General features: G+C 40.6%; 1 protein-coding gene across 2 annotated transcripts in view; it reads left to right on the plus strand.

Annotated features, from left to right (window-relative positions):
* The window catches only part of LOC128770691 (contactin-1a-like), an 83552-nt gene that overhangs the window by 15816 nt on the left and 53189 nt on the right, over window positions 1-14547 (plus strand). Inside the window, exon 1 of one of the 2 annotated variants that reach the window (XM_053885475.1) lies at window positions 14237-14403. The exons of the other annotated variant lie outside the window; for it this stretch is intronic. The gene's annotated coding sequence lies outside the window, so the exon portion shown is untranslated. Of the gene's footprint in view, window positions 1-14236; window positions 14404-14547 lie in introns of those variants that run through there. 2 annotated transcript variants of the gene reach the window in all.

A 14547-nucleotide genomic window follows, 5' to 3' on the forward strand; every position in this document is an offset into this window, starting at 1 on the left:
AAAATGTGCATAATTTTGAGGAATTGATTTCTGCTGATTCGTTTTATTAAACATTCATAAAAACACAGCATGCTAAAGTGAGTTCTCCGCTTGAAATGACTTCGGTTTCTGTCTCTTTCACTGAGCACGAGTTGGTTTAGTAAATGGTTCTGCCTTCTAAACAAACAGTGCAGCATATGTTTGGTTTACTGGAGGCAACTTTGCAAACACCTTTCTCTGGGTCCAGATGTGTTTTAAAATGGAGCAAAATAGTACTGCGATGCTTCAACCTGGCAGTCGCCTGCTTTTCACAGTAGTTTTTGTGTTTCAAGTAAAGTAAATAAAATGAAACGTTGGCAGAAATGTTCTATAAAGTTTAAAAAGTTAACATTTTTAAAACCTAGAATATTCTAATCAAATTCCATTTGTAATTTATTTATATTTAAACGTGATCTAGGGCGTGGCCTAAAACTCATGTGGGCAATAGATTGAATTGGCTGCCAGTAACAGTGCACACCGCAGTGTAAATATAATTCCACTTTCACTTTCTGCAGTAACTGCCAAAAACTATTTGGCTCATGCATAGATTCATATTTGTCAGTGTGCATCAATCTCTATTGGCAGTCAAAAATGTATACCGTACATAGTGAGCAGCCTTTGTGAGATCCCTAAATGAATCTGGAATACCCTTATTTCCAGAAAAATGCCACAAAAGATGGTTATCAGTGAACAAACCAGCAATTGGTTGGATGTTTTGGGGAACTCTAATGCGATTTAGGGGAAAGCAATGCCCACTCCTTTCATGGAACCCTGTTTAAAACTTCCATCTGCCAGATATTGATCTGTTATATCAGGAAATAGTGCGATGGCATCGCGAGATAAACGTCTGCAATGGCTCGACCAAATCACATTACGATGTTCTCCTCAGCACGTGCAGTCCTGGCATCAATCACACACCCGCCTCTGCTTCCTCTCCAGTCATTGTTGCTAGGAAGAATACTGGAAATGCTCTTTGAAGTGAGAAAGAGATGTGATGCTTTTGCAACATCCGTGATGCCTGTTGGAGAGTTGGCATGTTCAGCTGGAGGTTTTTAAGAATTCATGTCCTTATTGCTGTGCACATTCATCCGAACATGTCAGGCAATGGATGATACAGTGCGGAGGTCTCTGTGAAACTGTGTGGGAATCAGCTAGAGACTAAATAAGGGTTGTTGTTCCTTGGCACCAATATGCATCACAAACTGGCTGTTGAGGGAAAATTAGAACAATGCAAAATGTGTATCTAGCTGTCGCCAGGAATCAGCTCAGTGTGTGCTATATACTTTGAACATAAGATGTGATTGTCTTGTTTTATATTAATAAATGCAGCCCCGATCTGAATTATTTTTATTTAATGAAACCAACCACAGTGGACTAAAGCCGGCTCTGAAGCGTGACGTATTGCTGACAGTGGCACAGAATAAGCTTATCTATTGAATTGGGCCACTATTGGTAGTACATGTACACATAGCATGTGAGATGACATCACCCTCAACAATAAACTCAGCGACAATGACTGGAACCGTACCAGTTCCCATGATGCTTTGCAGTCCAGTCAACCAATCGCAGTGGTTAATCACAACAATATGGCTCCGTCTCCACACTCAATCTTGGCTGCATGAAGCTTGTTTGTACATAAAATTCCATATTAAAGTGATGAACCACTGGTGATTGGTTGCTGCAGAGTAACACTGGAACAGTTCAGGTTCATTTCAGTTAACCTTAACTGAGGTTATTGTTGAGGGTGATGCCAGTGTTGAAAACAAATACGACAATATATGATATGATATAAAAGAAAACACACAGGTCAGTTAGACTCACCAAGGTTCAAAATAACTCTACTTTACGTCCGATGCTCTAGAGTATAATCTCTTTCAAGCATTCTTTAAAACATGGCCACCAATCTCCAGATCTTTGGATTCCCTAGGACATTTAGAAGTAACGTTGTCTTGCAGAAAGGGTGTTTGTCAGGTCATTACAACCATGTTTGTGTGTGCAGTGAGTTCCCCGATCCAGTCTTAATGTGTCAATGCTTTGAACTAGATGATAATGCTGTTGTGATGGAATAATGAACAGTCATTCCGCTACAAGTGTGATCTCTCCACCTCTACCTTCACCACGCTAGTGATCATCAGTTTGCGACACAACAGCGACTCACAAGCTTTATTGTTTTCATACCATTTAACGGCCAAACTTGTTGGATATGCTGGACTGAAGTCTGGGAAACTGTTATCACCATGTCATTCCAGACATGACATCAGCTTGCAGTGTAAACAGAAAGGCCTCCGACATCAAAAGAGCCACGTCTGTCTTTTGAGCCAAAAGTTCCGGAACCCTGGTAATTGATGGTGGCATAAATGTGAAAATGTAAAGTGATAGAAAAATGTTTCCTCTGTGTGATTTTGTTGAACATCATCTCACTGACTTATGTAATTGGAGTTAATCTGCGTACACTTGTTTGTCAGCGGCAGAATCAAATTCTAAACACTTGACTTTACATTCAAAACACCAAGTGACATACCTCAAAGGACCTGTGATGTGTGAAGTTAAATTATAACGGACAGCAGACACAGAATTCAGTTTTCTCTGTTGGCACTCACAACTTCACTGGTGTGTGTTACCGAGAGAGCGAAAGTAAAAGGGATGTCAAATCTCAGCAACAGCAGGAGACAAAAACACGGGACAAGCTTCTGCTCTGTGACCTTGTTTGCTAATTAAGTGTCAGGCCTATTTTTCCACTCCAGAAAGGAAAATCCCATATCTCAAGACTTGCATTGCCTGAAGGAGTTTTAAAAAAAAAAGTATTTGTTTTCATGAGATGTCTGGTAGAGGTCATGCGTGCGCTAAAACTGTTTCTGTGTTCACCGCAGCCATTTGTTATAAGTCTGAGATATGATGACGCGGTGAAATGCAGCACAATTGACACTAGGGTCAGAGCTTAAGCTTATCACTGTTTGGCTGAAGGAAACTAAAAAAAAACCCATTATTGTCATGGAAACATACAGTGGACTGTTGGGGGTCCTCACTGAGCCTGCAGACAGAATGATGTGTGCTCACAAGTGGGGCATTGCGCATAATAAATAAAAAAATAAAAGTACATGAATGAATGAAAGCCATTTACACCTTTAAAAGTATTAAACATACTGTAAATGAAGACTCATTCACCTCTATCTGACACACATACACAGATGTATGCACAGCTATACAAGTTCCCACATACACACACGAGTTTCTCACAGCATCCTTGTGGGGTTCACTCGCTGCCATAAAGCTTTCCCCAGCCTCTCCCCCAAAACCGAACCATCCATAACAATGTTAACCAGGACTATAGTATAATAAAATGCTTTTAGTCACGTTTTAACCTTATGGGGACAGGCCAAAAAGTCCTCACAAGATTGGTGGCTTGTGGAGACTTGGTACTCATGAGAATGGCAAAACATGCCCACACACACGCATAAGCATTCGCAATAAACATTTTTACTGACTGAGAATCGCGCGCTTTATTACAGTGCACTACATTGTTGTGACCCGATCAGTGTCTTTTAAATACATTTGTAACGTAGATGGGTGGATCTGAGTGATCACATGGCCCTTGCACTGGGGGTGTGGAGGATTAAAGCATTTTCTCAGATTAGCAGCCTGGTAAAAGGCTGCTAATGAGGATTGGGGAGGTTTGGGGATAGACTCCAAAGCCTAGTTATACATTTTGATGATGATGTACTTAAATTAGCAAATAGGGTGTAGAGCTCATCCCAGTCTGGTTATTTCATTGGTGTTTGTTTTTCCAGAGATGCATCACCATGAATACAGTGCATTGTGTCCTATGATTTTGACTGGCATTTATCTGCAGCTGAAGTTCATTCTAAAGCTTCTCGTGTCTTGCTGCTTGCTTTACATTGTTTGCATTTTGTTCAGTGGCCATGAAAATTGCCCCATTTAATGGCACCCCCATTCCCCTTTCAAGACGTGACGTCTCAGGAGTCGGTGACCCTGACTTGCTTCTAACTTGCTTCAAGTGAACAACAGTGTTTTTGAAGTGTCTGTGTCCAGGACTGTAGCTCCAGGCTATGGTTTATTGTTTGCTTACTCCCAAAAAGAGCATTATTGTTTGTGTGATACACCGCTCGAATGGCGATTGTGACCTATTTAAGAAAGACAGCGTGGGTCAGAAGAGGGCAGGCGATACTCAGCACATGGTGGGTATCTTGTGTAATGAGCTCTGATGTGTCGTCCTCTGAAACGTGCATCAGGCTGCTCACACACAGAGATGTAGCCCAAGGATAGGAGATAAATACAATGCTTTTTCGTGCAGAAAAGAATTCTGTTTTGAAGTATCCTGCGATACTGATGCTGCTCTGTGAATATGACCATGTTTGCGAAAGAATCCATCAGCTTTTCATAACTCATTTACAATGCTTCCTGTTTACCTTTTCAAAATCAGAAGCTAAAACATTTGTTCTTTTTCATTCATTTTCTTTCTTTCAATGAGGTAACTCAAGCTCATTGAGGTGAAGTGGGGCTCACTGTGAACCATCAACTTAATCACCCCAAGAACAAACAATCAGAGTCAGGTGTATAGTTTTATAATACATATTTTGGTGTCATATTCAACACCAATATTTTACCACTTCACCAACTGTGAAAGCTTTTGCTTGAAATTATTGCATTTTATGTCTGAATCTTGACATTTAAACTGAAAAAGAAGTTCATGAATGACATGCATAAGTTTTTCTCTATCAGTTGCTGTGTTTCACGTGTCCTGATAAAATAATACAGAATATATTTTAAGAAACTCTAACGCCAATGTGATTTGGCTCAGGCATTCCAGCGGTATATTAGTGTTTTGCCTTTAGCATAATCTCTTATATTGCATTGAGTATTTTGAGGAGGCTGAAATGTTTTAAACAGCGGGAGAACATTTGCTTCACTGTCCCCCTGTCCAATTGATTCCAATGGATGAATCCGTTTTCTGAGTGGATTCATATGCCTGTTATGTTAAACACTGTAGAGAAGAAATGAGCCGCTGACTCTCAGAGTGGGAAGAGAGAGCTGCAGAAAATGCAGTGTGACGCCGAAGCGTATTATCTTTGCCTTGATGACTCCTCCAGACCGGGAATCAATACAGCTTGACTGACTCGGGGGGCACACGGCCCACTACAGGAAGTGGATTTCTCCAAGCTATCCATTATGGATGAGGAGCGAGGGCAGTGTGAGGAAACAGAAAGAAGAGAAGGGTTAAATGCTGAAAATCAAATGAGACTTACAGTAAATATAGGCGAAGAGTCGAGTCAGAAAAGTGATGGCGATTCAAATTTGCTACAAGCTTGAACCCTCCAGCTGTTTGTTCTAGTCAGTTGTGAGCTGCATCTTGAAGCTAAATCTGCTTCTTCCTTCAAAGTGTTTTTTGTTTCTAAGAGCAGCCTTTATAGCTATAAAGACTAAATTGCCGTCCTCCCGCCAACTCCCAGTTGCCTCGACGTTTCTGTGTCACCTTGTTTTATCCGCAACTTATTTCCTGTGCTTCTTGTCTGTGCTGGTGTCGTGATTTCTTACCACTCACTCTTGGCGTGATGCTCTTGGCAATGCCCCGTTTTCAATCCCTCTGCAAACATGCATCCCAATACCCCCAACCCCAGCTTCCACTTTCCTCCTCCTCCTGGAGTGAGGTCACAGCTGGGGATCCCTGTGATTTGACAGCTTAATGTTTATGTGAGCAGAGTGTATCTGGGTGTGCGTGTGCTTACTAGTGTGTGAGGGAAAGGGTCTCTGTGTCATTGGGTGCCAGCAGAAGTGGGTAGCATGCCATGGTGGTGGTTGCTAACCAGCAGACGAGCAGTTTCTCCTGAAGCCTACTGTAGCAGAGAGATACACAGCTGGCTCCATCTGTGCCAACGCTGCTGGGACTATTGCTGCAGACGCGTTCGGGTGGATCAGTGAGTGAATCTCAGGGCTGTGTGCCGCTCAAAAGAGGTGGGTGGCTGGTTGGGAACCCTTTTGGGTGTGTGTGCAGCATCAGTGTGTGCATGCATGCGGCGTGTTCTTGAATGTTGCTCAAACCCTGCTACTCCCTGTTGATAGCAAAGCTGTTATTTTGAGAGAGGAGCATCTGATGTGAATGCAGCGGACTGTAACACATTTAGTCAAGTGTTTGTTTGGTTTTTTTCCAAACACATTTTTGTTGAATTCTGATTTACCAGACTTGTGTGCCATATTAATTTTTGAAAAGTAGATCATTATCTCACGCTTTGTTGATTCAGATTTGGCAACAAGGGTCACAAAAATGGCTCCTGAGCTTCTTACTGTTTTTCATATAAAGACTGCAGAACTGGGTCTGTTGGTCCAGCATGATGGGACTTCTATGACAACTGTGGAGCTTGTGTTTAGTAAAATATATTGAGATGCAATTGCTATAGTCTGAGGCTTACTTCTCTGTATTTCTTCTCGTGTGGCATGTTGCCACACGAGGTTTGTTGTCCAGATGTGCAAAAATGGAAACACTTTGAGTCAGAACTTTAAATGCCATGTCGTTGGAGTTGATAATGTTGCAGTGTTGTTGCATTTTATGACTAAATAAATCTATATTTATCACTATAAAAGGCTTCCGTATTGATTTATTGAAATCAATTGACAGGTGACTCCAAATCAATTTGTCCTTTGTTGCCTTTGAAGGAAGAGCACAGTGCAGTTCAGAGGTTCTGTCATGTGTCGGACTGTTAATAACCTGATCACATGGTTTGTTCATGGAGTGACACTGGACAGGTACTGCTGGACAGCCTGAACTGTGGAACTTTGTTACTAGGCTAAGGCTGACGTGAGTGTGTGAGATAAGACCTGAATTGTGCTTGCCAGTGTAAAACACTGGGATATAAGTGTAATCTCTCGACTGTCTCCATCCCTTTAATGGGATGACAATATCTGCTGTTGCTGCTTCCTTAAATCCACCAAAGGCTCTTTATTTGAAGATGAGATTTCTCTGTGTTGTGTTTCACACTCCATGCTGACTCATCCTTTCTCAAAGTGTGTTTTCCGTCACAGCTTTAATGCCGTTGGATGCTGCTTGTAGGAAATGACTGAACACTAATCCACAATGGTGAATCATTGTGGTCGGTTCTCATTCAAACCAGCCTTTCAGACGTGCATAAGTCACAGTTAAAGCTACATGATGATGTTAAAAGTTTGTGATTTAGAAGCTAGTCATGATTCCTGGTGATCCTCTTAAATTAGATTACATTTCAGAGACAATCTCAGAATGGATCTTCTCTTGAGGCATACATTGTCTGCACAGTGTGTGGCATTACCCAGCTCACTTCCCATCATGTTGTGTTGAAAATGAAGCCGAACATCAACATGCACGACACATCTCAGATGATGCATCTTGAACAACAAGCGTCATAATTCTGATGTCTCCCTCTGTATTCTATAATGTAGTGCCCTGATCCTCAGCTATCTCACACCCTTTCTGAATGATTTAACAATTTGGACAGATGGGACTTTTGCCTTCTGAGGGAATTATTTGCTGATGGCACGTGCCCCGCATGGCTGGACACTCTGATGGTAGCAATGCATGTCACAGTCCCTGTTTTACATCCACCGCTTTATCTGCATCACATACACAGTGTGTGTTGTGTTGCAGTCAGATGGCTGTTGCCTTAAGAACAGGATTACTATTTATACTATTTTTCTTCACTCCATAAATGATGGATGAAACCGAGCCCTTCTGACTTTCAAGACAATGTGTGTAAAGGGGACCTTTTGTGCATTTTTTTATTTGACAATCCAGCCACACATAATCATTGAGTTGATTATCATCAAAATATAAATATTTATATTTACTTAATCATATTATTAAGTGTGACAGACAGCTGAAAACGAAGGTGTGCAGGAAAGTCAAATAAAAAAAAAAAGACAGCTTCATGATCGGCCACTCAAATGATCAAATCAATCAAATGTAAGCCCATTTATTATAATTTATGTATTTTAATAAGATGCTGTCTATATGTACACCTGATGAGAAATGTTATTACTCTTTAAAATTTTACATCACAATGTAAAAATGGCAAAACAAAGCAGGAATTTCTCCAGAAACTCACACTACTTGCTGTAATACAGCATCCTTGCCTGCAGACCTGCAGCTGCACCCATGGAGTCAGCTAGTCAAGATTGGCCAAAAAATGGCGATTGGTGCTCCCCTAAAAAACACACTTCCTCTTGTAACCGCATTAAACAAGTGTCTCCATGAAGCCAGTCAACCAAGCCAGGGGTGGACTATTAAACAGTTAAACAGAGCGACGTTTCATTGATCCAATGATCCGACAGTGCTGTTGACGTTTGGAAATCCTAACTCAAAAGACTTAAATATAATGTAAATGTCTCTTACAACATGCAAATGCATAATAGAACCATTGCAAGAAACATCATGGCTTTAAATTTAGAATTTTTGAGAATCTATTAATGTAGTTATTTAGTTTAAATCTCTCATGATCATTTTTGGGAAATAATGCTTAAACCAATTTCACTTCACTTTCCTTGGCTTAAATCATTTCCTGCTTTGTTGGTTTATTATTATTATTATTATTATTTTATTTATTGATTTATTTTTTACTTCTATGAGATTTACTTTTTCTATAATTGGAATTCCATTAATTGATTTATGTATTTGGTGTGTTGTTGAAAGTTCATCTTCCCGGTCAGTGGATAACACTTCAAATGATGGTTTGATGGTTCTTATGGATAAAGATAACAATAAAGAGTAGGACTGAAATATGATGGTTAAAACTTTCAATGAATGAATGAAGACCCTTTGATAGGTAGCCAACCATCCAGCCAAAAGTGAACAAGCCACTGTCGTCTGGGCTGCTGTATGAATGTCTTTTTTCATGTAACTCAACACTGGAGACAGAACCTTTTCCAGCATGTGGGGAAAGAGGTGGACAAGAGGCTGTGGGAAATTACATGCCTGAAGCAAGATGCCACTCTTGGCTGTGAGAGTGACAGCTGATGACGGGAGTGGAGGTGGAAAAGACCATGTTGTGATTCACTTTTTAAACGGATTTCAGCATGCTGACACAGTCTTAAGTGTAGAACAAGTGGCGCTTTCAACCCAAATTGGCATTGCAAATGTCAGCATCACATTTACAGTCAGATTTTTTTCTTGTAAAATGAGTTCACATCATGGACGTTGCTGCTGCCGTATAACTATTTTGACCTGAGGTGTTACTTAAGCACGTACAAATGCATTTTACATTCAGTATTAATGACTTCATTTAGTTTTCTTTTCTTATTTTCATTTCACATGTACTCGGTCTAATTTATGCATGTCGGGGTTAATTCCATATCCATGTGACCCATATGCTCAGTGCAGCCTATACATCAGAGTCTAGTGATGTGGCACAGTGACATGAACGCTGTGGTAATGTTTGCCCTATATGTGCATTGTTAGCCATCTACGTTGTGTTTGTGGCTCTTAAGTGTTTCAATAGTGTGAACGGTGAGTGCTTTTTTTTTTTTTTCTCCAGTTCAGAGCAGCTCCACGTCTGTTGGCCCATATGCCGCCTGCCTCAGTGACCTTTATGTAATAGCTTTTTCAAAGAACAACACTACAGTGCAAAATAATGTTAGCATGTTGATTTAATATGTCATGTTGTTCATGTATTCAAGCCATTGAAACATCCACTGAAGATTAATATACACAGTACTCACACCGATCTTCAGTTTGTAATGAACATCTTTGCTTTCTTGTTGAAGGGCTTTGTGTTAATATGTGGATCAGAAATTCTTCTACATTCAGGTTCCATTCCATATATTCTCATATGCACCTATAGGTCCTTTTTTCCCCGACCATCTCATTAATTCCTTCTTTTCCACTGCTTCTGTCTTCACCACCCTCTGAACAGCCAGGCTCACACAGTCTTGCTGTGGGTGACCTTCAGTTTGTTTCTCAGTTTCCTCAGACTTAACTCTCCATCAGCGCTGATCTCAATGCCGCCTGCAAAGATCTGCTGCAGAAAAATGTCAATAATAAATGTGCTTAACAGCAAAGTCTGATCAATTTAACCACCATCACCGTGTAAAACATGACCCCCAGTATTTCTGTTGTGTCCTGATTATAGATCTGTATATCTATAATGATGGAGAAGATGTTTGAGGTTTATGATCTGTGATGAATTACTGAGTTCTCTCCCATCTTCTCATTTGGAAAGAAAATGAATTTATTAATAGAATATTTAAAAAATCTTTTGGCTACTTGCGGGATATCAAACATTAAATCCTTCCAGTATATAAATTAAACGTGGGTGGGAGAATCAGGGTGGAGAAACAATGCTAAAAGTCACATTTAAATGGATAAAAAGTTGTGTTGCTTTCAACAGAGTGGGAATGAATATTGACACATTTAAATGTATTGCAATTTGGATGCTGACTCTGATCTCAGCTCCACAAGGTTTTCTTTTCATTTTTCATCGATCATGTACTGACTTTTATTTTGGATATTTCTGTGTTTTCTCATGATTTATGAGTATTTTTTTTTCTTTTGCAATGTGTTGTTTTGTACTCTACATGCTCGTCTTGTAGTGTGGGAACACGTTTGTTCTGTCAAATTGTCTTTTATAAAAATGCCTTTATGATAAATGTTCCAAAACAAAAGCAGCCGTGTTGGATGAGTCATCCTTCTTATCTTCGAATGCAGCAGCCATTGATATTAGAGCCTCAAATACCTTCACAAGCTAAAAGGGAACCTGATCTATATTGTGCGTTTCATGTTTTTATGCTTCTAAAATTGTGAGATAAGTTCTCATTTTAACTGCGAGCTCGTGTAAATCTTCGTTCCTTCCTTGTTGCCTCTCTATTTCTGATTCTGTTCTCCTCAAATGACTGTATGATCATAAACGACATTATCGGCTGGATTAGGAAGCAAGCAATCACGAGCAATTTTCTCTGGCTTTGACTCTGTTGAGAGCTCCTTTTCTCATCATCTATCCAAAAACAGCAAAGTGAAGCCTGCAAAGTGTGTGAAAACATGTTGTCCTTTAGCTGCCTGCTGTGACTGTTGAGCACAGTGTATTGATTCAGATTGCTGGATAGTTGGGAGTGTTGTACTGGGGCTGTTAAAATGTAAAAAAATATAATGTTGTTTTATCAGCAACAAGACCTGCCAATTACATCCTGCTTCCACTCTACTCACCTGCTGCTGTGACTCACCCGCAGGTGTTTTCAGGATGTTGAGTGGGTAAAATTGTCTTGGATTTGCAATATTAAATTGTGGCTGTTGGAGCGGTCGATTTTTTTGTTTCATTGTATAAATCGAGGAAGCAAAATATACTTTGGCAGTACCTCAATTTAGTGGTGCCCCCCTCCAACATGGTCCCCTTCAGTCTACAGATAATACAACCCTGGTTTGCAAGTAACTTAAATAAGAAGCTGTCAGTTAAAAAGTTTTTTTTGTAAACATGATCTGTTTCATGTGTTTGATAAACATAGTGCTTAGATCCAAGGTTTTCCCCAACACTCTGCAGCCTATGCCTCCACCCCTATTCTGGGATTTTGACCCCTTATGGTAGGATTTCTGTTGTTTTTGTTGATATGCTGTCAAGTGTGACTTGCAGTGAAAGGCCTAAGTTGATATAAGATGTACTTTGAGGTTCACCTGGTTTAGTAAGCCTCTTTAAAGTACTATCCCTTTTACCTTTTCTGCTTTCACAGAGGACACATCTTTAACCTGTAAATACTGAGGATATACTGTCATTTGGATCCTGCACTGATCATGGCACTCAGAGCAGCCTCATGGAAATCTTTGGGCTCAGTAACCTTACACTGGGTTTATGGGTAATTACCCTCTCCTATTCTTGTCAGCGCTGAGGTTGTGCTGAGTCAGTATTATTCTCTCAGTCACGTGGGAAGAAAGATTTGGAGCACTGAAGCGTTTGCAAACCTTTCAATCGGCCAAAAATGGCTGTGTGCCCTGCTGTTCATGCTGCGTGCCTCAAGGAGATTTGCATTGCATGCCTGTACATCAACCCCGAAGTTTGAATGGTACAGGCTGAAATGAGACAAGGAAACGGTACACCACAGTATACAGAATTTAAGGATATTCCAGATGCAGTTTTGGAGTCTTGATTGGTTTTTTTAATACATAATTAGAATGAAGAAATGTAGTGTTGTCGTACAGTTTTCCATATCATTTCACTTCTGCTACTACCATAAATTACATTGGGATTCAGACCAGTGTGAAGCATGGTCACCATAACTGGGCGAAACAATGCCACCATCTTATGATGTAAATGGAGGTACCAACTCTGTAAACAAGCGCGGCTGAGTGTAGCGGAGCAATATCATCCAAGATTTAAGGCAGATGTTTTCGAGGAGAAGTGCGAGTCCATGTAAACAAAGGAAAAAAAAAAAAAGAAAAACAAGTCGTTCTGGAAGCAATGACCTCCTGCAATTGCCAGAAGATGAATGGGTTGAATCTGATGGTAATTTTTATGTTGCTCCTCCTTGAGTAAAATTCCGTCCAAGAGTCAAGGGGTGTCTTTAGTGGAATATTTTACCCTTGATACTCCTTTTTGAGAGGTATGGGGAACACAGGGAGAATTGGGATTCAGCCTCACTCTTTTCCAGGCGAGTGTTGACACCTCTGCAGCTGTGATGATACATTCCTACATTTGAAAATCAGTTCAGGGCCAGTTTGAGGTGAACTTTCAAGCTGCCCAACAGCCAAAGGATTGACGTTGATGGTCGCAACCTGTCCATCCGTCACATTAAGTTTCTTTGCTGATTTCTTACGATGGTCTACACCGAGGAGAACAGGCTTACATGGTCAGAGGCATGTTTAGAACATCCACCACCCATGCAACGGTTCGGCATCTCTTTTCTAACACCGAAGCTGAAGAGCTTGTTTACATGCACCTAATGGATGCGTCGACAGGATCTGACTGTAGTGACGGCATCAAGGCATGTTCCCCCCTTATCCACCTTTGAGGTGAATTTGAATTCAGTTTTACACTTATGTGCCGTTCTAATTCAACCAAACCGACTTTGTAGACGATACATGATCATTTAATATGCATATGTTTATGCATTGTTACTTTACTGAAGCTGAATGAGCCTCTATGGGAATGCTGGACGATTTGTCAGTTCCTTCTCCTTATGCTTTTCTGAATAATAATAATTTGTAGTTATCATTGGACAACAAATTTGGCTCAGACTAAATAAATGATACCTTAATATCAAACTGCATTTTTTAATGTGTCACTTTTCCATTAGATATACGACTTAAGTGCTACAATTGGTCCTGTGTTGAGGAAGGTTCTTCATACACTTGTGTCTCACCAAACTTGCTGTGCTGCAAACAGAGGAAACACACTCTCTGTTTTAAATCAGTGTATTCCCAATGCTTTCTTACTCATTTAGATTGTCTCAATTGGAACAAAATGAATGCAAAACTTTGTTACTCCCTCAGTGTTCTAAACCTCACACACTCTTTATTAGACTGGTACAGCAGTGCCGTGACTGTTTTCTGAATACAGTCATTGCAGGTCATTGATTGGGGCCTATGAATGCATTTGTATTTTTTTGACACAGAACTGTTTACTGCTGTGAGGAACCGGTTTCTCTTTGATTACACATCCGCGCTTGCTGTGTGTGGTGAATATTGTCGCTGCTGGAAAAGCAAACACATACAGTTAAATTAAAGCAATTGTATAGTTTTTTTTGCTGCAATGTTTGTGCAAGCTCATGAAGTTTAATTATAGCATAGTACTGTTTGTTTTGTGTTTAATGTGTTTATTCCCACTAAGGCTTTCTGCTACAGAAACATTTTTGTTCTTCTACCACAGTCTTGGATTGAGACGAAGGGCACTTTAATTCTCATTTGTCATGTCCACTGCTTCATAACAGTCTGCACCTATATTTTATTACATGTAATAACTGTCTTTTAAAAGAGGGATTGAGATAACTTTGGCAAACACTTGCAGGCATAAGTGAAAAATCTCTTCAAGCGTGTGCTTAAAATTAGTTTGCCTTAGCAAGTTTGTGTTTGTATGCGTCAGTGCGACAGTGGGGCTTAAAAGATTAAACCCCAGACTGGCCACGGTTTGGGAGAAAAGACCCCACTGTGGAGTCCTCACACTGCAGGGAGGATCTTAGGTGGCATCCCATTTGCCTGGCTCCCTGTCCTGTCCAGGGAATTAGCCTTTTCTTTTCCCCTCCCTCCTCCGTGCACCTTAGAAAGAGCTTCTCCATCCGGCATTATCGCTTGTTCCCGACACAGACAATGGAGGGCTGAATTTAGGACACTTGGCAGGGACGGCCTGTTTGAGAGGATGGAGACACGGGCTGCTAAGTAGCTCATCTCGCCATATAGCCAACGGCATGATAGCTCCCCTCTGGAAGGTAAGCACTGAGCAGACGCACTGAGCTTTAATTGTTTTTCTGTGGGTCCATCCCAGGCTGAGTGGTGGTCATGGTCGCCCACTACCTGATGACAGCCTGGTCTAATAGACTGTAATGGAATCAGCCAGAAAATATGCACTTTAT

This window comes from Synchiropus splendidus, chromosome 14, assembly GCF_027744825.2.
Source record: "Synchiropus splendidus isolate RoL2022-P1 chromosome 14, RoL_Sspl_1.0, whole genome shotgun sequence".
NCBI classification, from domain to species: domain Eukaryota; kingdom Metazoa; phylum Chordata; class Actinopteri; order Syngnathiformes; family Callionymidae; genus Synchiropus; species Synchiropus splendidus.